Source organism: Entelurus aequoreus, linkage group LG15, assembly GCF_033978785.1.
Source record: "Entelurus aequoreus isolate RoL-2023_Sb linkage group LG15, RoL_Eaeq_v1.1, whole genome shotgun sequence".
Taxonomy (NCBI): Eukaryota; Metazoa; Chordata; class Actinopteri; order Syngnathiformes; family Syngnathidae; genus Entelurus; species Entelurus aequoreus.
Window position 1 is genome coordinate 28,980,397 of NC_084745.1, and position 25,133 is coordinate 29,005,529.

Here is a 25,133-nt window from a genome sequence, read left to right on the forward strand (position 1 = left end):
TATTTTTTTTTGTCATAAAGAAATACAATCATGTGTGCTTACGGACTGTATCCCTGCAGACTGTATTGATCTATATTGATATATAATGTAGGAACCAGAAATATTAATAACCGAAAGAAACAACCCTTTTGTGCGAATGAGTGTGAATGAGGGTAAATGGGGGAGGGAGGTTTTTTGGGTTGGTGCACTAATTGTAAGTGTATCTTATGTTTTTATGTTGATTTAATTAAAAACAAATATATATATATATATATTTTTAATTTAAAAAAAAAAAAAATAATTTCTTGTGCGGCCAGGTACCAATCGTTCCACGGACAGGTACCGGGCCGCGGCCCGGTGGTTGGGGACCACTGCCCAAGGGGAACTACGTCAATATATGTTTGATGAAACCTGAATATATGCGTGAGTGCAGCGCACCAGTACCACTGGCATCCGCACAGCCCCAGAACATGATGCTACCACCACCGTGTTTGACAATTGCTACTGTGTTGTGAGGATTGAAAGCTTCACTTTGACTCCGCCAAACATACTTCTGGACTACGTTCATAGCGCAGGGAATAAAGCCGAAACTCAGATTTTTGGTTAAATACAATCTTTTTATGTAGTAGATTTCAAATTTCTAATCCTCCCCCACCATCGAAGCCATAGTTTCTTCACCGTGTCCTGGGTCATCCTCGTGGTCTCCTACCGGCTGGACGTGCCCTAAACACCTCCCCAGGGAGCATTCTAACCAGATGCCCGAACCACCAAAGCTCATGACCATAGGTGAGGATAGGGACATAGATCGACCGGTAAATTGAGAGCTTTGCCTTCCGGCTCAGCCCTTTCTTCACCACGACGGATCGATACAGGGTCCGCATCACTGCAGACGCCGCACCAATACGCCTGTCGAACTCACAATCCACTCTTCCCTCACTCATGAACAAGACCCCGAGGTATATTCAAACACAGAGCTACTGTTTTGTGTGTAGTGGTACAGTGGCCAAACATAATAAATATACCGGTACTTGTTAAATAAAACCTTTGCCTTGTTTTTAATGAAAACTTAGGCTTACAGCGCTACTGTATTTTAATGTTTGTCATTATGTTGGTACTCGGAGAGCCAATGTTTTGTGATGTGGTACTTGGTGAAAAAGTTTAAGAACCACTGGTGTAATAGATTAAGAAGTAAGAGGGCAAAGATTTAGGATCAAGCAGTTTGAGGGGCATTTACTTAGACGTGTGTTGACATCGGCGAGAGTTCTAAAACATCTTATTTTTTATCATTTTTGTCTGCCTATTTGTCCAGTATTTATTTTCCCGACCTTCTATTTTAGCAAACAATTATGACATTTGTCGCTGTTTGACGTATATGTCGGATGAACATAACCCAATCGTGCAGACTGCAGTTGCATCGGATACATATCAGATTTATATCAACATATGAAAGAGGTCTGGATCAAATTTGAAAAGAAAAAATCGGAATTGGACTGTTCACATTGACATGAAAAAATCAGATACTGGTACATGTCACATATGGGCAAAAACATGTAACTGATGTAAGTAATGCGTCCGTGAAGTGACTCGCACGCACACAAAGCATGACATCACATGCGGAACCCTGTGTTTACGGAAGTCAATTTCCCTATTTCAAGTAGTACCATATTTTCCGGACTATAAGTCGCAAGTTTTTTCTTACACTTTGAACCAAGCTGCTTATAAAATGGTGTGACTAATTGATGGATTTTTCTTCGCTAACGACCATAATGTTTTCTATGCAACAAATATTTTTCATAAAACACCCACAGAGATACTGAAATTGCGTGTTATTTTGGACGAGTTTGCTCACTGCACTCACTACGCTCACTGCAGTATTTCCTTCTGTTTAGTCCTTTGAACCAGAAGTAAAAGTGCCATTCCGTCCACTCATCATCCATATTGTTTCTACTCATATGGTTTCTTAATTTATCACTCCAACCAACGTTTTCCATTATAACCAAAACATTTCATTCTTACAAAACATCTGTGTTAGTATTTTAAACTTACAATGGTATTTTTTTTGTATTGTTTCAGTTTCACAAATTCCTCAGTAAATTTACCAAAAGGTCACCGTGAAGTTATTGAGTGTGTCTAGCTGATTGGAGAGCTAGCTTCCGCAGCTAGTAGGTCCATTATAATGACTTCTCTTTTGTTTGATCAACCATTTTACTGCTGTGTTACAAACACCGCTTGGAAACAAAATAAGAGTATGTTAATAAGCCTGTACAAAATCTATCTGTGTAAAAAACTAATTTCACAACGTTGATATCTGCGGCTTGTAGTCTGGTGCGGTTGATATATGGGAACATATATTTTTCTTCTAAAATTTAATGGGTGCTGCTTATATATACCTGGTGCACTCTTTAGTCTGGCAAATACGTTATATGCAACCAGAGATGACAATTTAGTTTTGGGGAAGAATTGTGACGTTTGTCCCCTTTCAATGAAAAATACAAAGTTCACACTGCATTCTGATCAGTTACATATCCAATTTATATTAAACAATGAGAGAGGTGTGGGTCGGATTTTAAAATAAATCTGTGCCAAATAGTTCAATCTTTGCTTATCCTCACATTTCAGTTCAGCTTGAAAGAGTTGGTTTTGGGGTTCTTTTATTTGTGGGCATTCTGTCAGTCCATGGGGATATAAAACTGGATTTACTGTGGACAGTGACATCAGCTGGTAGAAAATTAATTGTCTTCTTGTTGAATATATGTTCAGCTTCTCCGATTGATGCACATTTTAGGTATACCTCCATGACCTGACCAGTCAAAACATGTTAAGGTAAAAAACAACATTTATTATACCTAAAACTTTTCTGAATAGAATAAATTGAACATAAGGTGTTCAAAGATTCAAACATAAATGTTGCCATACCAGCACACATGAGATGTGGCAAGGTGATGCACCACTTGTTCGAACTGATCATGTTAGATTCTGGACTTGTTTAAAAATGGCACTAAAAGACTGATCTCTTTGGAATTTCCTGACAAATAGCAATAGGTAGGGTATACAATATTCAAGGTTGTTGTATAGTCAGGTCAATGTGGTATCAATGCATACACTGTACTAGTGTTGTCCTGATACCAATATTTTGTTACCGGTACCAAAATTATTTCGGTACTTTTCGGTACTATGGCATTATTGGCTTTATTTTAACAAAAAAATCTTACGATACATCAAACATAGGTTTCTTATTGCAAGTTTGTCCTTGAATAAAATAGTGAACATACAAGACAACTTGTCTTTTATTAGTAAGTGAGCAAACAAAGGCTCCTAATTTAGCTGCTGACGTATGCAGTAACATATTGTGTCATTTTCCATTGTATTATTTTGTCAAAATTATTAAGGACAAGTGGTAGAAAATTAATTATTCATCTACTTGTTCATTTACTGTTAATATCTGCTTACTTTCTCTTATAACATGTTCTATCTGCACTTTTGTTAATGTAATAATCACTTATTTTCCTGTTGTTTGATACTTTACATTAGTTTTGGATGATACCACAAATTTAGGTATCAATCCGAAACCAAGTCGTTACAGGATCATACATTGGTCATATTCAAAGTCCTCATGTGTACAGGGACATATTTCCTGAGTTTATAAACATAATATACATTTTAAAAAGATCATAGTAGTATCAACTAGATACGCTCCTGTACTTGGTATCATTACAGTGGATGTTAGGTGTAGATCCACCAATACTATACTAATACCGGTATACCGTACAACCCTACACTGTACATACAATTATACTTTGATAAGAGGCATTCAAGGGCCTAAGAAACGTTGCAGAACTTTACCTTTTGTTTTTCTGATCAAGAAAAAAATGAAAACACTGCTTCCAATGTTTTGTGCTATCAGCAGCTGTCATACTGTATGGAAATTAAAAACACATCCCATTACAGGGAGAGTTTACCCAGTGTGTTGCATGACAGCCTGCAGTGCAGCCAATTAAAACTCCCGGCCAAATCAGCGTTGTGGTTTGCACACATTGCGGCACAAGTTTTGGGCGTTTTTTGCCGTGTTTTTTTTTTACTGAAGGGCATGATGGATTAGGTCGCTTGTCAGGCAAACAGGAAGGGGGATTTACATCACACCTTGAGCATTTTAAATGGCTGCACATATAGTAATAATAAAATAAATGAAATGAGTAAATCACGTCTCATGAAATGAAATGACAAGCAGGTTGAAACAGCGGGTGAGTGTGTGTGTTTGTGTGTGTGTGTGTTTTTTGCCACCAGCGTCAACATTAAACACATCAGATTGAAGCCACCCTCGAGGGTAGCATCACTCAGCCAGGTGTGTGTGTGTGTGTGTGTGTGTGTGTGTGTGTGTGTGTGTGTGTGTGTGTGTGTGTGTGCGTCTATATGTATCCTGAGTCTTGTATCTACTTTTCAATTCCCTCTGTTTTTTTCTGTTTATCTACAGATTTATTTTATATTTAAATATTCTGTTCAAATTCTGTACAGAACACACTGATCTATCAATGTATTGATGTGTCGCATGTTTTTTATTTTTTGTTTTGTATTGTTTTTTTACACTTTCTGTTTTCCTGACATTTTTTTATTATTTATTTTTGCATAATCTCCTGGAGAGGTGTTTTTTCCCCGTTTTTTTTTTTAAACATTTGTTATCTTTAGTGCAGTTTTCCTCAGTCAAAAAGCAGTGGAAAGTTAGTTAGGGGCAAAAAATATGATTTTAGAGATACAAAATAGTTTTTGTGTCAGTCATCTGTGGTTGTGTTTTCTAGCTTTTACAAAATGCATATGACAGCTAGTGGATGTGTTTTTATGTGCACAGACATAACCCACCTGCTGAATGCGAGAGGTTTTAAGTACTCAATATCCGACCCTTCGACTGGAAGGTTAATAGTCAAATCATACTCCTCCTAATTGAATCGTTAAATAGTCGATTATTAGGGATGGGCGGAATAGACGATATCAATTAAATAAATATGGCTGAGGATAGAGATGTTAATACTATCGTTATGTCGTGATGTTGCATGCTGATGACATATTCTGGCTGTGCCGCACAAATTTGACAGTCACAAGCGAATAAACGCATCCTCAACGTACTGTAGCATTGTTGGTAGCAGCTAATGTCACGCCACGGTGCAAAGCCACTTCTAAAGTCAGCAATCCCTACCTCCATGGCAGAAAATACACTACTTTTCTTAGAAGCATCATTATCACTGGAGGAAGAGGAATCGTTAAACATACCACACTAAACAACATAGGAGGATATGCTAACCGCAAGCGAGCCCTCTTGAAATTACACACAGTTGGGCGGATCGATACAAATATCAACAGTAACTAGATGAGGCAATTCCTTAAGGAATTGCGTGTGAATGCTCCAATGCTGACGTTGAACTGAAATCATGGCATTTTTTTAGAATTGTTGAAGTAGAGCACACAATTCCCAAACAGGCTGAATATTTTAAAGTTGGAACCGTTTGAATCAAATGAAAAATGTGGGAGTTGTTGAACTTTGAAGAATGTACCATTGGTTTAAATGGGAATTTCCAAACAATTTTGGAATTTCGGGAAAAGCGGGAATTCTTTTGAAAATGGTAAAAAACTTGAATGGTCTGAATGAGTTGAAATGGTTGATGTTGGAATTTTTCAAATCGGTTGAGCAATGTTGAAGTAGTAACATTTTTAATTGAGAAATGGTATTAAGGAATTCCTGGAATTTCGGGAAAACTGGGAATTTTTCCAGTTCGAAAAACATCTTAGTTTTTTGTCATGGTTAAGAGAAATGTTTGGACGGTGCAACGGTTGGAGTGGGTTGAAAAATGTGGAAGGAATAGGGTTTGAAAATACAGGAATTCTTGGAATTTTTTTTAACTTGGAAAAATAATAGTTTGAATGTCCAAGATGAGTGGAATATGTTGAAGGTGAAATGGTTTTAATCAGTGGAACAATGTGGAATTGGTGGAAGTTTGAAAAATGACCAATCCATTTTGAATGGAAAACATCTGGGAATTTTTAGAATTTGTCAAGGGAAAGTCCGCGATTCCCAAATAGGCTGAACAGTTTGAAGTTGAAATGTTTTGAATCGGGTGAAAAATGTGGAAGGTAGAGCGCGCCAAAATCTGGGGAAGAAGAAGTTGAAAAAGTTTAATAAATAGATTAATTTTGGTGTAGAAACCCATTTACCAAGTACAGTATTAGCATATAGTCGAGACTACAGTGTTTAGATCGATATTAATTATGATCAAAAACATATTTTGGGTTTTTCTTATTGTTTAAAAACTCAGGAAATGAGTTCTTGGACACAGAAGGGATTTGAAGGCAAAAACAAAGGATTTAAATCATAGCCAATAATAATAAATTATTTAAACATTTAATTGATATTCCTACACCACCATTCTTTGTTTTTGTCTGATTATAGTTGTAATTTTAAATCATTGAATGATCATCATTCAATGACCTTAAACAAATTATCAGTATCACCACTGGTATGACCAATATTGCCCCTGTAACTATTTGTTATGAGATACCCAAATTGGTAATATTGCCCACAACTAATGTAAAGTATCCAAACAAAATAAATGTTTACCGGTATTACATTTTACCAGAAGTGTAGATAGAACCATGTCACTACTAACAGTAAATGAACAAGTACTCTATATTAATAATAATTTTGACAAAATATTACAACCCAAATTGGCGCACTATGTTAACAAATACGTCGGCATCCAAATTAGGAGCCTTTATAACCCATTCTGAAATGGTTTTATTATCATTCATATACAATTTATGTATTGTGATAAATATTGTTATTGCAGGAGACTGCAATACATATTGTAATATAGATTTTAGGCCTTATCCCCCACCCTTACAACTATTCTAAGACACCCTATAGCAGGGGTGTCAAACAAATTTTAGCTCAGGGGCCGCATGGAGGAAAATCTGTGCACACGCGGGCCGGACTATTAAAGTCATGGCATTAAAACTAAAAAATAAAGACAACTTCAGAATGTTTTCTTTAACTTACTTTGGCCAAAAATAGAACAAACACATTCTGAAAATATTACAATAAAAATATAGAAAAATAAATGGTAACACTTTAGCATGGGGAACATATGAACCATTAATTAGTTGCTTATTAACAACTAATTGTTAATAAGCAACTATTACTAAGAGTCTTCCCTAACCCCAACCCAAACCTAACCCAAACCCCGACCCTAACCCTTAGGGGTTTGGGTTGGGTTAGGGTTAGGGTTAGGGTTAGGGTTTGGGTTAGGGTTGGGGTTAGGGAAGACTCTTAGTTAATGGCTTACTGGTTGTATAATAAGGCCACACAGAATAATGCATTAATAAGTACTTAATAAGTACTTAATAATGACTAATTAACAGCCAACGTGTCACTAATTTGCATGTTAATAAGCAACTAATTAATGGTTCTTATGTTCCCCATACTAAAGTGTTACCAAAGAAATACCTGCAGCGGTAAAGTTTAGATTCATGAAGGAAAGAAGAAAGTGAATTAATGTTTATAACTGATACATTTACATATGCATAAAAATGTGTTTTCTTTTGTGTTATTTTTTTTAATGAATTAAGGAACGTTTATGCCAACCTTTTTCCAAAACACAATATAGAATGTGAGATATAACAGGATAATGCATGCATTTATTGTTTGTTTTCAAAACGGTTACAAAAAAGTGGGACCCCAAAAATTTACCGTGGGACCCCATTTTTATGACTTAGGGACCCCATTTTGAAAATTCCTAGCGCCAACACTGATGGAGTATTGGTGTGTGCAAAACAGCAGCAGGCAGCTGTGGCCTGCGGGCCGGTTCTAATACTAATCAAATATCATCCCGGGGGCCATAGATAATTCATTCATCCTACGGGCCAGATCCAGCCCGTGGGCCTTGACTTTGACACATTGCCCTATAGTTTGGCACTATTGGTATAGTTGGAACTAGGGCTGGGCGATATGGCCTTTTATCCATCCATCCATTTTCTACTGCTTACTCCCTTCGGGGTCGTGGGGGGCGCTGGAGCCTATCTCAGCTACAATCGGGCGGAAGGCGGGGTACACCCTGGACAAGTCGCCACCTCATCGCATTAATATCTCATTATTTGTAGGCCATGTCACGATACACGATATATATCTCAATATTTTGCCTTAGCCTTGAATTAACACTTGATGCATATAATCACACCAGTATGATAATTCTATGTGTCTACATTCAAATATTTTTGTTCATACTACAAACCCCGTTTCCATATGAGTTGGGAAATTGTGTTAGATGTAAATATAAACGGAATACAATGATTTGCAAATCCTTTTCAACCCATATTCAATTGAATGCACTACAAAGACAAGATATTTGATGTTCAAACTCATAAACTTTGTATTTTTTTTTTTGCAAATAATAATTAACTTAGAATTTCATGGCTGCAACACGTGCTAAAGTAGTTGGGAAAGGGCATGTTCACCACTGTGTTACATGACTTTCCTTTTAACAACACTCAGTAAACGTTTGGGAACTGAGGAGACACATTTTTTAAGCTTCTCAGGTGGAATTCTTTCCCATTCTTGCTTGATGTACAGCTTAAGTGTTCAACAGTCCGGGGGTCTCCGTTGTGGTATTTTAGGCTTCATAATGCGCCACACATTTTCAATGGGAGACAGGTCTGGACTACAGGTAGGCCAGTCTAGTACCCGCACTCTTTTACTATGAAGCCACGTTGATGTAACACGTGGCTTGGCATTGTCTTGCTGAAATAAGCAGGGGCGTCCATGGTAACGTTGCTTGGATGGCAACGTATGTTGCTCTAAAACCTGTATGTACCTTTCAGCATTAATGGCGCCTTCACAGATGTGTAAGTTACCCATGTCTTGGGCACTAATACACCCCCATACCATCACAGATGCTGGCTTTTCAACTTTGCGCCTGTAACAATCCGGATGGTTCTTTTCCTCTTTGGTCCGGAGGACACGACGTCCACAGTTTCCAAAAACAATTTGAAATTTGGACTCGTCAGACCACAGAACACTTTTCCACTTTGTATCAGTCCATCTTAGATGAGCTCAGGCCCAGCGAAGCGACAACGTTTCTGGGTGTTGTTGATAAACGCTTTTCGCCTTGCATAGGAGAGTTTTAACTTGCACTTACAGATGTAGCAACCAACTGTAGTTACTGACAGTGGGTTTCTGAAGTGTTCCTGAGCCCATGTGGTGATATCCTTTACACACTGATGTCGTTTGTTGATGCAGTACAGCCTGAGGGGTCGAAGGTCACGGGCTTAGCTGCTTACGTGCAGTGATTTCTCAGATTCTCTGAACCCTTTGATGATATTACGGACCATAGATGGTGAAATCCCTAAATTCCTTGCAATAGCTGGTTGAGAAAGGTTTTTCTTAAACTGTTCAACAATTTGCTAACACATTTGTTGACAAAGTGGTGACCCTCGCCCCATCCTTGTTTGTGAATGACTGAGCATTTCATGGAATCTACTTTTATACCCAATCATAGCACCCACCTGTTCCCAATTTGCCTGTTCACCTGTGGATGTTCCAAATAAGTGTTTGATGAGCATTCCTCAACTTTATCAGTATTTATTGCCACCTTTCCCAACTTATGTGTCACGTGTTGGTGGCATCAAATTCTAAAGTTAATGATTATTTGCAAAAAAAAAATGTTTATCAGTTTGAACATCAAATATGTTGTCTTTGTAGCATATTCAACTGAATATGGGTTGAAATGATTTGCAAATCATTGTATTCCGTTTATATTTACATCTAACACAATTTCCCAACTCATATGGAAACGGGGTTTGTACATTAATATATGCTCATTTTAAACTTTCATGCAGAGAGGGAAACCACAACTAAGTCAGTTGACCAACACTGTATTTATTAAACAGTTATTAAGCAGTGGCACAAACATTCATGTCATTTCCAAACAGAAAGTGCAAGATTGTCAAAGACATTTTAAAACAAGCTATTAGTGCACTTTTCTGCATGATGTCACTAAGATGACATATCAAAACAACACTAAATTAAAGTGCACTTTTTGTACAGAACGCCACTACAATAGTTTAAAACAAATAATGTGCACTTTTGTGCATGATGTCACACACGATTTTCCATAACTGTCTAATAAAAATTTGATGCATAATAGGAAATCAAACAGTGTATATAAGTCCTTCGCTATGTTGTAGGTTACTGCGGACGTTATCTCCTTCTGTTGTTGACTATTTGTTTCATACGGTGTTGATCTGGAAATGGTGTTGATGTGCAGGTTGCTTTGGCATTTTGTTGGTGTGGCACCGGCCGAGATGTTGACATGCGGATTTTCAAGCACTCTTCATTCTCTAGCGGGTGACTTTTCAAATGATGCTACAAATTAGTAGTGCTGCTACTTTTTGTAGCAACGCTTTTGCCGCATACTTGACATATTATATTACGGTTGTCTGTTCAACATCTTCCCGCTTGAAGCCAAACCACCGCCAGACAATGGAGCCCGTGCTGTTTTTCTTGAAATTAATTCTTCTTCCTCCATTTGTTACCAGATTCGCACCTTGTCTCTCTCTGATTACCACTCGCACCGCTCCGTTTGCACCTGCCACAAAAGTTAGCTGTACTTATGGTACATTCCTCTCTGCTACCTCTCTGCTCCGCGAGAGCGTATGACGTTGCACGCGCGACAGTATGTGACATATGTAAGAAGGTGTGCTTGTTTTATGTCTCTGTGAGAAGGAGAGACAAGAAAGAGTGAGAAGAGCCTGTAGTGTAATGCCCGCAGCTAAAAGCAACTGCGTGAGAACGTATACTCGAATATCACGATATAGTCATTTTCTATATCGCACAGAGACAAACCCACGATATATCGAGGTATTCGATATACCGCCCAGCCTTATGGCAGGGACCCCATTTTTATGACTTAATGGGGTCCCTGGGAACCCATTTTGAAAATTCCTAGCACCAACACTGATCGAGTATTGGTGCGTGCAAAACAGCAGCAGGCGGCTGTGGCCTGCGGGCCGGTTCTAATACTAATCAAATGTCATCCCGGGGGCCATAGATAATTCATCTTTGACTTTGACATCAAACCCAGCAAGTGTGAATTGCCGAATTGTCTTGTGTGGGGACACTAGTAGATGCACAGTCACTTTTCCCCCCTTTTCCCTGCCATGCGCCTCTCTCTCTCCCTGGACAGGATGAGGATGTGTCTCTTTTTCTCCATATTGACTTTCCCAGGTCAGGCTCCTCTTCCCCTATTAGCTCAAGCTAACTGATCAATACCTGGCCCAGTGGCTGGCTGCTTGTGCGGGGGACTGGCACATGCACAACGAGCATGTCTATTCTGTAACTACCCCCCCCCCCCCCCCCCTCCCTTGCATGATCTCATCACAAATAATCAGATCATATTCATAATGTTACAACTGACCTAGCCTGTACTACAGCAACTCTAATGACTGTATCAATCAATCATGGCGGCATCTTTTAGTGCAGGGAGAGCGATCCTCCTTGTGATTTCCTTCCCCAGCTGGTTGTGTGTGACATCTGTAGTGACGGGACGTGGATAAACAGCTGCCATGCAAGGGAGGGGAGCAGATTGAGGGAGCAGTGGGGGTCCGTAACAGTTTGTCGGTGTGTTAAGAGGTGAGGTGTTTGCACGGCAAGCCTCCCAACGATTGTGTGTGGCAGCGTACCAGGCGATGCCATCTGGCTGCTTGACAGAGCTCCTCTCATTAACAAGGGGGTTAATTGCTGTGGCAGCACCCGAGCTGTGTCAAACATCACCCTGGGGAGACGGAGGCAACAGACCATCTACATGTTTGTGTGCAGAGAACTTGTAGACATCAAATCCTAACCTGTTGTACATTAACCTTTAAATGTGACTGCTTGGCGTTTGTGTTTGTGCGCGTCTATGCCAGTTACTTTGAATGTTTCTGTTCCATGAATTATGCCCTGTTGCTTTAATGGTGTGGGAGGAATTACAAAGCCGGCGTCTGCAGCCCCCAGGGCAAATGCATGCACATGTACACAAAGGGGCAAGGGGCAGGGGGTAGCAATTTGCATGTTATTACTGCATATTCATGACACATTTTGTTAGCTTTTTGCCTAATAGGCTTGAGTGACACTTTGAGAAATCGAGAGTCTGCTTTTAATAACACACTCATGCACGAATACACACTTCAGTCACATTCTCGCAGACACTTATGACTCTAAATAGGAATTCCCCCTTTCATCTGGTGTGATATTGCACTATTTGTCCTGCGCTGCTACTTGATTATATGCAACAATGTGGTTAGGCATATAACCTCATTTGTTATATGCATAACTAAGAATGCAAGCGTGAGACAGCGCATACTCACTCTTGTCTGATATCATCAATTGTCATGTTGACTTTCTGACCCGGGAGCAATAATAATACTGCAATAGCACACATGTAGTTAATCACTCACAGTTCATGCGAATTATGCGCGTCCTTCCCCGCACATTTTGGCCAATCAGCGTCATTTTCGCCTATCAAAATTGTCTCGGAGTGGCGCTCAAACGTGCGCCAACTCTGTAATCAAAAAGTAACCAGGAACAACAAGGTGTAACGATATATTAACTCTTTATTGCTCAAACGGCATAATTGTCATTCTTGCATGCAGCTCAGAAGGGTTCCGGTTTGTGTCAATGGCACTATGCCTTCTGGGTAATGTAGTACATTATATAAACATTTGGCAACACACCAGCCTGCTCACTGCCTAGTTTACATATTGTTATATATTTATTTGATATTTATTTATCCAAGTTAAAACATTTGATAACAGATTTTCATTTGCAATGCTGACCTAGTAGAGAAGCAGCTTTACATGATGGAGTTGTTGAAGTGTGATAATAATCTCTTACGGTCTCTCATTTACTAACAAAAATGACCACTATAAAATACTCTAAACCAGGGGTCCCCGAACTACGGCCCGCCAACGTCTAAAATTCTGCCCGCGGGAAGCCCTAAGTTTAAAAACTAAATAAAAATAATATATATATATATTTTTTTCTAAATTATTATTTTTTGAAATCTGTCCTTTCTAATCCATTTTCTACCGTTTGTTACTCTCTTTGTCTTCTAGCCGCTCAGGCAAATCATATTGTCTAAAAATGCATTTTCCCATCGATAACGTGACATCATCGGCAAAGTGCACGCTCTTTCAGTCAATTAGTGCACGAGGAATATATATATATATATATATATATATATATATATATATATATATATATATATATATATATATATATATATATATATATATATATATATATATATATATATATATATATATATATATATATCCCCAGGCCAAATTGTTTTAACCCAATGCGGCCCCCGGGTCAAAACGTTTGGGGACCCCTGCTCTAAACAGTTCAAAAATGCTCTTAAAGGCCTACTGAAACCCACTACTACCGACCACGCAGTCTGATAGTTTATATATCAATGATGAAATCTTAACATTGCAACACATGCCAATACGGCCGGGTTAGATTAGTAAAGTGCAATTTTAAATTTCCCGCGAAATATTCTGCTGAAAACGTCTCGGTATGATGACGTTTGCGCACGGATTGTGCGGACATATTGGGACACCATTGTGGCCAGCTATTAAGTCTTCTGTTTTCATCGCAAAATTCCACAGTATTCTGGACATCTATGTTGGTAAAACTTTTGCAATTTGTTTAATGAACAATGAAGACAGCAAAAAAGAAAGCTGTAGGTGGGATCAGTGTATTAGCGGCCGGCTAGAGCAACACAACCAGGAGGACTTTGAGTTGGATAGCAGACGCGCTACCGTGAGTACAGCTTTGGCTTCCAAACATTTGATCGCTTGCCCGTACGTGCGTGCCGCTATGTGCATGTCACGTACGTAACTTTGGGGAAATATATGTGCTGTATGAACTTTACGGAAGTGAACGGTACTTTGGTCTGTGGGATTGAGTGTGTTGTGCGGGTGTTTGATTTGTATTGGTGGGTTATATGGACGGGAGGGGGGAGGTGTTTGTTATGCGGGATTAATTTGTGGCATATTAAATATAAGCCTGGTTGTGTTGTGGCTAATAGAGTATATATATGTCTTGTGTTTATTTACTGTTTTAGTCATTCCCAGCTGAATATCAGGTCCCACCCGCCTCTCACAGCATCTTCCCTATCTGAATCGCTTCCACTGCCATCTAATCCTTCAATCTCACTTTCCTCATCCACGAATCTTTCATCCTCGCTCAAATTAATGGGGTAATCGTCGCTTTCTCGGTTTGAATCGCTCTAGCTGTTGCTAGCCATGATTGTAAATAATGTGCAGATGTGAGGAGCCCTTCAACCTGTGACGTCACGCTACTTCCGGTACAGGCAAGGCTTTTTTATCAGCGACCAAAAGTTGCGAACTTTATCATCGATGTTCTCTACTAAATCCTTTCAGCAAAAATATGGCAATATCGCGAAATGATCAAGTGTGACACATAGAATAGACCTGCTATCCCCGTTTAAATAAGAAAATTTCATTTCAGTAGGCCTTTAACGTGCGTGGGTAAATGTGTTGGAACATAAAAACATTAAAAAAAACATTTTTAAGGTGACAAATCCTTTTCAACCTTGAAACATACAAAGAAAATGTCTGCTACTTGCTCTAAACAGTTCAAAAATGCTCTTAACTTGTGTGGGTAAATGTGTTGGAACATAAAAACAAAACATTTTTAAGATGACAAACCGTTTTCAACCTTGAAACATAAATGTCTGCAACTTGACGGCAGAGAAGACAGCCGACAATGAGGAAGACTTTGGTGCTTTTTATTTCTGTAATTATAGTTAGTTATTCGTATTATTAAAACAGTACATTAACATAACTATGAACTCTGAGTATAGGCTTTTACTGTAGTGTCTACTTTTAAGTCTGGATGATATTAAATTAGTAAAATACAACAATCATTAAATTACAAAAAAAAAAAAAAAAAAACCTTTAAAACTTTGCATCTTTTACCACAACTTTCTAAAAAGCTGACACAAATTCATGCATGTTCGGTCGCAAGAATCACAAAAAAAAGAAATCCTGGAGGGAATGGTTAATAAACAAGGCTCCGATATTAATTTTAGCTTGAATAAACTGTAAAGGTTTAAAAGTACACATCGCACAAAAAGTGCTTGACACACGCACGCACACACACACACACACACACACACACACATTGCTGTTAGCAAGGAATTAGCAGGAAGCCCTATTCTATTGCATTGAAAGTTGCATTAAAATGAAACTTTTCCCTGCACAATGCACACATACATTAAACTCAGTATTTGTCTACCTTTCTTTTTTGAATAAAATGCGTCGCAAAAGTAATCAATCAAAACGAGGGCGCATTGTTGCAAGAGTTTGATGGAAACTAAAAGCACACCAGCACACACTGAGACTGTAATCTGAAGTCATTCTTTTCCCCCCACCTTCACTCTCCTCTTTGGCTCCTTTTTTTTTTCACGCCATTTGACTGAAAAGTTTGTTTTTCCTGGAGTGAACGATTTAACTCTCGATGCTCTCTATCCACTCACTTGTCACTTTTGTCAAACGCCGCCTTTCCCTCGCTGCTCGGCACCAACTTGCAGACACGCTTGATCAAATGTGAGTTTTAACATTTTTTAATCTGCGTAAAGTTTCATCTGAACAGGCTAGTAAATATGAAATTGTGTGTGAGTTGGTGTGCACGGTGCCCTTTTATGCTGATGTGTTTGTGCACTGTGTGATGTTAGGTTTTTTTTTCTCTGCTTTGCCATCTTGGGTATGTGACAGCTGTCACTGGTGATTTAAGGAGGTGTCTGGGCAGAGTTAGCATAGTTTTAGTTGGGAAATACACAGAATGATCAGATTTGGTTGTCGTCATTCGGTGATCTATTTGCGCCTCAAATTGGAACTACTGTTTTCTTTGAATGCCAGTTGAAGGGTCTTTTCTGACATGTGACATTTCTGTCATACATACTATTAAAGGTCAAACTCTTGTCACTTGAATCAAATTTAAATATAATAAAAATTAAGAAAAAAGTAAGACCATATGTTGTACATTTTATTTTGTTTATACGGTAAGTCTAAAGAGTAAATTGCTTATCATTACACTTACCAGCTTCAACTATAGGTACACCGACACATTTGTTTATGCCTGCGTACCTGTAATATTCCATTGATATTTTTTTAACCATTGTATATATTTATTATGTTATTTGCTATGTGTCAGTTGTTTCATCATGCTGATATTTGATTGTACGGTTTGTTCTTTAACCATGTGAAGTCCTCTCTGAGAAAAAGTGCTATGTAAATAAAATGTCGTTACTTAGTAAATACAATTAAAAAAATAACAATAACAAACACAAAAAGCAGGAACAACATATCTATAAACAGTCATTTTCATTTTTTTTGTTTTTGTTTTTTTGGACACAACAAACCAAGAATAATACACAATTCAAATAACAAAAATAACATCCAGTGCAATATTGTTATTTGCAAAAAAACCCGACAATATTAATATTAAAAGAACATTTTAAATAAACATTTGTGTGTCCAAAAAGGAGCAAAACGAAACAAAACGTATGATGCCCTGTTTCGTCATATTTTTTTTGATCAACAGTACAATACATAATCACCTGATATATATTACAGTAGTCAGTATATTATTACAAGATACATATCATATATAATTACATCCAAATATACTCATAATAATAAACCCATTCATCATTTCATCAAGTATAATTTGTATAAATACATTTCACCTTTAAGATATGTTATGTTTCCTCCTCTTTGTTGTACCTATCAAAAATAGGTGTTTATATTATTTTTTTAATATAATGATGTTATTGCATAGTTTTTAATTTAATTATAAATTATATTTTCATGTAAATATAAAAAGGCATGCCACAAAAGGTATTAAAGATTATTAATATAAAAAGTATTGTCTATTATTACATTTAGTGTATTGTTGAGTTGTTGCAGTTAAACTTGGAAGTGTCGAATAATTGTTTATAATATTATCTCCATGAATGAGGTAACTTTAATATTAGCAAACATCAGAATATAATTTTTAAACACATGTCAGAGTGATCAAGTACACCCATAAAAACTATAATGATAAACAAATTGATACTTCAAAACTGAGCATTATTGTGTTTGTAAAGCAGAATTTGATGTCATTAAATTGTGCATTCAAATCTAGTAATTTCTACAGTACAATACACCTTTTGAAAATGTCTAGAGTTTATAATTATTATTCATGCATCTTACCGGTAGTTATAGTAGGAGCAATATGCCAAAGCTGTAAAAAGTGGATGTTAATTATGATTTTTTTCTTCCAGCTTTGGTACCCCAGTACAAAACACTGATGACCCAGAAGATCCAGAAACCTGCAAACAAACATTGAGGGCGGATACTTTGCAAAATGAAAAGGTAAAAAACTCATCCAGTATTTGCATTATTTCTATCATAGCGTTTTTATTTTTTCTTGTTTGAAAGTCGCCTTCAAGACGAGGGCATTTTTGCTCTTTCTAACACTGCTATGAGATTGACTCTTAGATTAAACAAGATTAAATGGCTTGTTCTGCTGTGTTTTTTTGTTGTTGCTGTTATTGTTTAGAAGGCTGACTTAGAGGCGGAGAAGTCTTTGCCGTGTTTTTATTTTTTTTACGATATTGGTTTGGCAGCTGTGCTCTAAGCGCTCTGTGTGCAGCCAGGTTTAAGAGGAAGCTCAGGCGTGTGTGATGAATTACCAGCATATCTCCGAGCTCCGGGTAACAAACATGGGGGTGCCGGCCGGGATTAAAAGGGAGGGTTTTATGGCCTTCCTACACTACCTTCTGGGGTGTCGCTAAATTATACCTGCTGCTGTTTTTACTGGCTTCTGTGGCTTATGGTTAGTGCATATGTAAACTCTCGCATGCTAGCACTTCTGAGGGCCATATAGTGAATGCATAAGGCAACAAAAATTATTAGTTCATATCGAATAATTTCCCTGAATCTTCAGCATGGACCACCTAAAAGTAAAGCACATCCCAACACTGCAGATCCGTGCAGATTTATATTGCCATACCCTTACATTGGCTTGGCAACCACACATAAATGTCTGTTTGCAATGAACCCAAGATTATTGGCTTTTTTATGTTGTTTGTTTGTTGACTCGTTTGCACCATAGCTAATTACCGGGTAGCACATCTGCAACGCACATGAAACCGCTGCACACTGCTGGTTTAGACTCCTTCTGTATGTTCAGTACACCCCTCACATTTCAGCAACTTTTTATTGCAGTATATCTTCTCGAGGGATAAAAGCATATACATTAAACTTGGATACACTTTAGAGAAGTGTATCAAACAGCTGGCAACGCTGTAAGCACATGAGGTTATAACACATTAAGTTGATTTTTAATGCTTACCTCAGTATTGGACTGATTATAATCGCTGACAAGTAACTGTACATGCCTTATTTACCTAGCTAAAATCATTCGCATGTCAAATCCTGGACTTAAGTATATTAACTATACGGTGGCTTAGGCGTACAATGCCGAGCACTCACGAGGGATTGATGGCAAATTCTTTCTCACCACCAAGCAAAAAAGGCGCATGCTCAGGCCCCTTCTACACTAAGCCGGCTAAGGTTATCCAGGGTAAATCCCACCTAAGCTTATCCTTGTCCACACACACACACACACACACACACACACACACACACACACACAATGGTCGTTTAAGACCCCCCCCCGCCCTCCGTCAACCGGCGCAACGCGACTTAATACGCATGCGCAGAAAATGCACACATCATAGTCACCTCCAGTGTTGCTTTGTGTGCAAGTTCTTAAATGTAACTTATGTGAACAATATCCAGTGTTGTGGTATTTCAATTAACTAGAATCCAGTGTGCTGTGGGGCCCTATTGTAGTGAATCACACCTGAGCCATCATAAATTAATCAAATCTTTATTGGACATAGGGCTGGGCGATATATATATATATATATATATATATATATATATATAGAGCCATCATAAATTAATCAAATCTTTATTGGACATAGGGCTGGGCGATATATATATATATATATATATATATATATATATATATATATATATATATATATATATATATATATATATATATATATATATATATATACTCGATATATCGCAGGTTTGTCTCTGTGCGAAATAGAAAATGACTATATCGTGATATTCGAGTATACGTTCTCACGCAGTTGCTTTTAGCTGCTGGCATTACACTGCAGACTCTCCTCGCTCTTTCCTGTGTCTCTTTCTCACAGACAGACAAGCGCACCTTCTTACACACGTCACATACTGTCATGACATACGTCACATACGTATACGCCTTCGCGCAGCAAAGAGGTAGCAGCATGGGTAACGTTAGCTGTAATGCTAGCGTAGCCGTGCGAGTGGTAATACGAGAGAAAGAAGGTGCGAATCTGGTAGCAAATGAAATAATAATTAATTCCCAAAAAACAGCAGGGGGTTCATCGTCAGGCGGTGGTTTGGCTTCAAGTGGGAATATGTCGAACAGACAACCGTAATTTGTCAAGTGTGGGGCAAAAGCGTTGCTATAAAAAGTAGCATTACTGCTAATATGTAGCATCATTTGACAAGTCACCTGCTAGAGAATGAAGAGTGCTTACTCCGCATGTCAACATCTCCGTTCAGTGCCACACGCCCACACCATCAAAATGCCGAGGCAAACATTTCCAGATCAACACCATATGAAAAAAATAGTGATTTTTTTAGTTGTGATTTCCTTCTCTGCATGAAAGTTTTAAAGTAGCATATATTAATGCAGTATGAATAATAATGTTTTAATGTAGACATATAGAATCATCATACTGCTGTGATTATATGCATCAAATTTTCATTCAAGGCTAAGGCAAAATATCGAGATATACAGTATATCGTGTATCGCGATATGGCCTTAAAATATCGAGATATTAAAAAAAGGCCATATCGCCCAGCTGTAATTGGACATGTGAAAGTACACAATGTGACAAAGAACATTTTACATCAATCTCGGGATCTAGATATCTGATCAGGACACTCCTCACTCTTTTGCCTTCACCTTCATTGTCCATTCCTTTTTGGTGACTTTATATACTCTGGACCTAGACGTTGAGTCCGCAACATACATGGCGGACAATAACTGATACAATCTCGTTTGCCAGTCCAAATGCATTCGCCGTTTTCCGTAGTCTTCCCTCGACGGCCAGGTAATACAAAGCACACGCTACCTTTTTTATCACATCCACGGGAGCCAGCATTCTCGTTGACTCTCCGAAAAATGGACAAAGTTTTTCGGTAAGTAGAATCACAGCTGACCAGGACATTCAAAAGTTTTCTTGCCGTCTAAGAACTGTTGTATCCCAAATAGCTGCAATCACTTTCTCTTAAGGTATTCATGTGTGATTTCCACAAGCGTCTGTACTGATGGAAGGAGAAACACGGGCATGTCTGGATGACTCGCCTTCATATTTCCAGTGGTTACCTCCGAGTTACGAAACCGCTTTATTATGACGCTGGCTGTGGCACATTCTTTCTGACGTCACTTCCTGTGTGGGGCGCATTCTTTCTGCCACCACTTCCTCTCCGAACTCAGTTTGTAAACGATCAATGAGTCCGTACAAAGCCAAAAGCCGGAGATTCAAGAAATTACACGGCGCACTTACCCGTGTAAAAAATTGTCCGTGGAGGGGGACCTGTAACAATAGTTTAGTGTGGCTGAAACAGGCTTAGGCTAAATAATTATTCGTTTAAGGGGTTATCCGGCTTAGTGTAGACATAGCCTCAGAAAAGTAGCGTCAGATTTACCGCCCGTCCGAGAACCCACTGGCAGAAATGTAGATCAGCGCCTATGTACGGTGGTACCTCAACTTAGAAGTTGTGAAGTTAATTATATTTATACAGCGCTTTTTTTTTTTAGTGACTCAAAGCACTTTACAAAGTCGAACCCATTATCTACATTTTTCAATTACATTTAAACCAGTGTGGGTGCACTGGGAGCAGGAGGGTAGAGTGTCTTGCCCAAGGACACAACGTCAGTGACTAGTATGGCGGGAGCGGGAATCAAGCCTGGAACCCCGAGTTGCTGGCACAGCCGCTCTTCCAACTGACCCAAGTACCTAAACTTATGAACAATTTAAGATACGAGTTGTCTCCCAGCTTTTTGTCATGCTTTAAGTTGCGAACATACCTTGAGTTACAAGCCTTTTCACTGTCCGTTGAAGTAATATCAGTAACAGGGTTATGCCGTTAGGAATAAAGAGTTAATATAGTGTTACACATTGTTGTCCCTGCTTTCTATACACAAGAAACAAACATGGGTTTTGATTTGATAGCGCCGCTCAGAGATCGACACAATCCTGGCCTCCCACCATCGGAACTAAGAAAGGAGAGGAAGCGATAGACCGAATTAGAGAAATGAACTGTTAAAAAAAGTCCTACAAAGCCCCAAAAAACGAATATTTATCCATATAATTATTGAGAAACTACAGATGCTGTGTTTGACGGGTTTGAATTGGTTTTGTCTAGTCCTTATTTAACAAGTTGGATAGTCGAACATTACCTTTGGTACACAAACATACGTATCACTTGTTGTTAAAGCTGGCCTCTGCAATCCGTCACTCAGATATGTCCATGCGTAACATAAATAACGACGTCCTAGTTCCTATTGTTACTGGACAAAGACAGTGTTACCAGAAGTCACGAGAGAACAAGTAACAAGCGCTGTGAAAAGAAGTTGCTTATATTAAGCAGATAATAAGTGGACTTTGCAACACTGGGCGGAGAAGCAGTCCAAAGAAGACACCGCAGTAGTCCAGTCCCCGAGGTAAATGCTGAACATTAAAGTAAAAGTTAAAGTACCTCCGACAGTCACACACACACTAGGTGTGGTGAAATTACTCTCTGCATTTGACCAATCCCCTTGTTGCACCCTATGGAAGGTGAGGGGAGCAGTGAGCAGCAGCGGTGGCCGCACTCAGGAATCATTGTGGCGATTTAACCCCCAATTCCAACCTTTGATGCTGAGTGCCAAGCAGGGAGGTAATGGGTTCCATTTTTATAGTCTTTGGTATGACTCGGCCGGGGTTCGAACTCACGACCTACCGATCTCAGGGCGGACATTCTAACCTCAAGGCCACTGAGCAGGTTTTTCGGGGATGTAATGATTTGCTCTAGCAAGGATTTGATTCGATTCAGAACTTGTAGTTGCCGATAGGATTCAGAGACGATATTAGATTTTAGAACATATGATCCGAAACAATTTCGTGAGTGGAAATTGATTCAGTATCTTTTTAGCAAAAAAAATCACACAGTGTGACTGGGAAATCAATACTGGACACTGCAGGTAAAGTTTCCTATATTCCTGTTATTTATTGTAAGGTAATTAGACATAAATAATTATGGATACAAACAACAGCCAGAATGGACATAAATTGTTGGCACAGTCAGGGTGTTGAGGGAATCCAGTTTGGTGGCTGCAGGATTAGGTCTCTGCTTTTTGCAGATGATGTGGTCCTGATGGCTTCACCTGGACAGGATCTTCAGCTCTCACTGGATCGGTTCGCAGCCAAGTGTAAAGCGACTGGGATGAGAATCAGCACCTCCAAGTCCGAGTCCATGGTTCTCGCCCGGAAAAGAGTGGAGTGCCATCTCCGGGTTGGGGAAGAGATCTTGCCCCAAGTGGAGGAGTTCAAATACCTCTGAGTCTAGTTCACAAGTGGGGGAAGAGTGTATCGTGAGATCGACAGGTGGATCGGTGCGGCGTCTTCAGTAATGCGGACGCTGTATTGATCCGTTGTGGTGAAGAAGGAGCTGAGTCGGTAGTCAAAGCTCTCAATTTACCGGTCGATCTACGTTCCCATCCTCACCTATGGTCATTAGCTTTGGGTTATGACAGAAAGAACAAGATCACGGGTACAAGCGGCCAAAATGAGTTTCCTCCGCCGGGTGGCGGGTCTCTCCCTTAGAGATAGGGTGAGAAGCTCTGCCATCCGGAAGGAGCTCAAAGTAAAGCCGCTGCTCCCCTACATCGAGAGGAGCCAGATGAGGTGGTTTGGGCATCTGGTCAGAAAGCCACCCGAACGCCTCCCTAGGGAGGTGTTTAGGGCACGTCCGACTGGTAGGAGGCCACGGGGAAGACCCAGGACACGTTGGGAAGACTATGTCTCCCGGCTGGCCTGGGAACACCTCGGGATCTCCCGGGAGGAGCTGGACAAAGTGGCTGGGGAGATGGAAGTCTGGGCTTCTCTGCTTAGGCTGCTGCCCCTGCGACCCGACTTCGGATAAGCGGAGGAAAACGGATGGATGGATACAAACAAGCAAGTAAACAACAATTAATGGCTAATGCTTTTACATTGTCTTTCAACAAAGTGCACCCAACACTTTAGGTTGAATTAACAAGACGAAACATGTTCTGCTCTCATTTTCAACAATAAAGAAATGTCCAAAAGAACAGTAACCAACATTTAAGTAGTAAATTCACCTGCTACTTCTGCTTTTGTTCTTCAAATAATACAATATTAATATCAACAATAAAGTGCAACCATCATATCTTTAGGTTGAATTTGCAGTAGATGTACCTGCTACTTTTACTGTTGTTTTCAACATAGAAATATTACAAATACAAAATGAATGTAAAAATGAAGGGCAACCAAATGTCTTCAGGTTATATGAGCAGTGGTTTGACCTGCTTCCACTAGCGTCCGAGGTGTAGGGCAAATCACATCACATTCGACCTCCTGTGATATCATTCTTCTGACAACACTCGGACATGACAAGTCAACACATAGTCAAACTGTTACATTACTCTCATTTTAATCAACAGCAGTGCAGTATTATTGATCAAAAGAGCAAGTGAAACCAACTCTTACGTTGAGCTGCTTCTCTATGACTGTTCCTTTGCCTGGGAGGTCGGCGTGTTTCAAATCTATTGGTGCCATCTGTGGTTTGAGAAAATTGTTGTTTTGCCCTTTTATTTTACGTATCCTACCAACAGTGAGCGACTCATTAAGAACGTTGCTGTCTTTGCAAAAGCCTAAGTGTTTCCACACACTGGATTGCAATGGTGGCTTATTGTTCTTTAACCTGTTTCTTTTCCTGTACCCTCTATCCCTGTTGTGATGACTAATGACGCCTTGTGATAATGTTACAGACCTGCGTAAAGTCGTGCGTAAAGTTATTTATTCAAAAATGCTAAGAACATCTTTATACACAGTTGTGGTCAAAAGTTTACATACACTTATAAAGAACAGAACTTTCCTTCAGAAGGTCTTATCTTTGTCCATGTGATGTCAGATGAAACAAAAATGACCACAATACCCAGCAATATGTTTGGAGGAGAAAAGGTCAGGCCTTTATTCCCAGGAACACCAATTCCTACCGTCAACCATGGTGGTGGTGGTAGTATTATGCTCTGGGCCTGTTTTGCTGCCAATGGAACTGGTGCTTTACAGAGAGTAAATGGGACAATGAAAAAGGAGGAAAACCTCCAAATTCTTCAGGACAACCTAAAATCATCAGCCCGGAGGTTGGGTCTTGGGCGCAGTTGGGTGTTTAAACAGGACAATGACCCCAAACACATGTCAAAAGTGGTAAAGAAACGGCTAAATCAGGCTAAAATTAAGGTGTTAAAATGGCCATCCCAAAGTCCTGACTTAAACGTGTGGACAATGCAGAAGAAACAAGTCCATGTCAGAAAACCAACACATTTTGCTGAACTGCACCAATTTTGTCAAGAGCATTGGTCAAAAATTCCACCAGTAGCTTGCCAGAAGCTTGTGGATGGCTACCAAAAGCGCCTTATTGCAGTGAAACTTGCCAAGGGACATGTAACCAAATATTAACATTGCTGTATGTATACTTTTGACCCAGCAGATTTGGTCCCATTTTCAGTAGACCCATAATAAATTCATAAAAGAACCAAACTTCATGAATGTTTTTTGTGACAAACAAGTATGTGCTCCAATCACTCTATCACAAAAAAATAAGAGTTGTAGAAATGATTGGAAACTCAAGACAGCCATGACATTATGTCCTTCACAAGTAAGTGTATGTAAACTTTTGACCACTACTGTAAAATCTGCCGTTCTTAG

At 39.1% G+C, this 25,133-nt stretch overlaps 1 protein-coding gene across 1 annotated transcript in view; it reads left to right on the top strand.

The window, feature by feature from the left end:
* Nucleotides 1–395: 395 nt before the first annotated feature.
* The window catches only part of LOC133629991 (myosin-9-like), a 385,153-nt gene continuing 360,415 nt past the window's right edge, over nt 396–25,133 (top strand). Inside the window, exons 1-2 of the mRNA XM_062021171.1 lie at nt 396–402; nt 17,355–17,445. The gene's annotated coding sequence lies outside the window, so the exon portion shown is untranslated. The remainder of the gene's footprint in view (nt 403–17,354; nt 17,446–25,133) is intronic.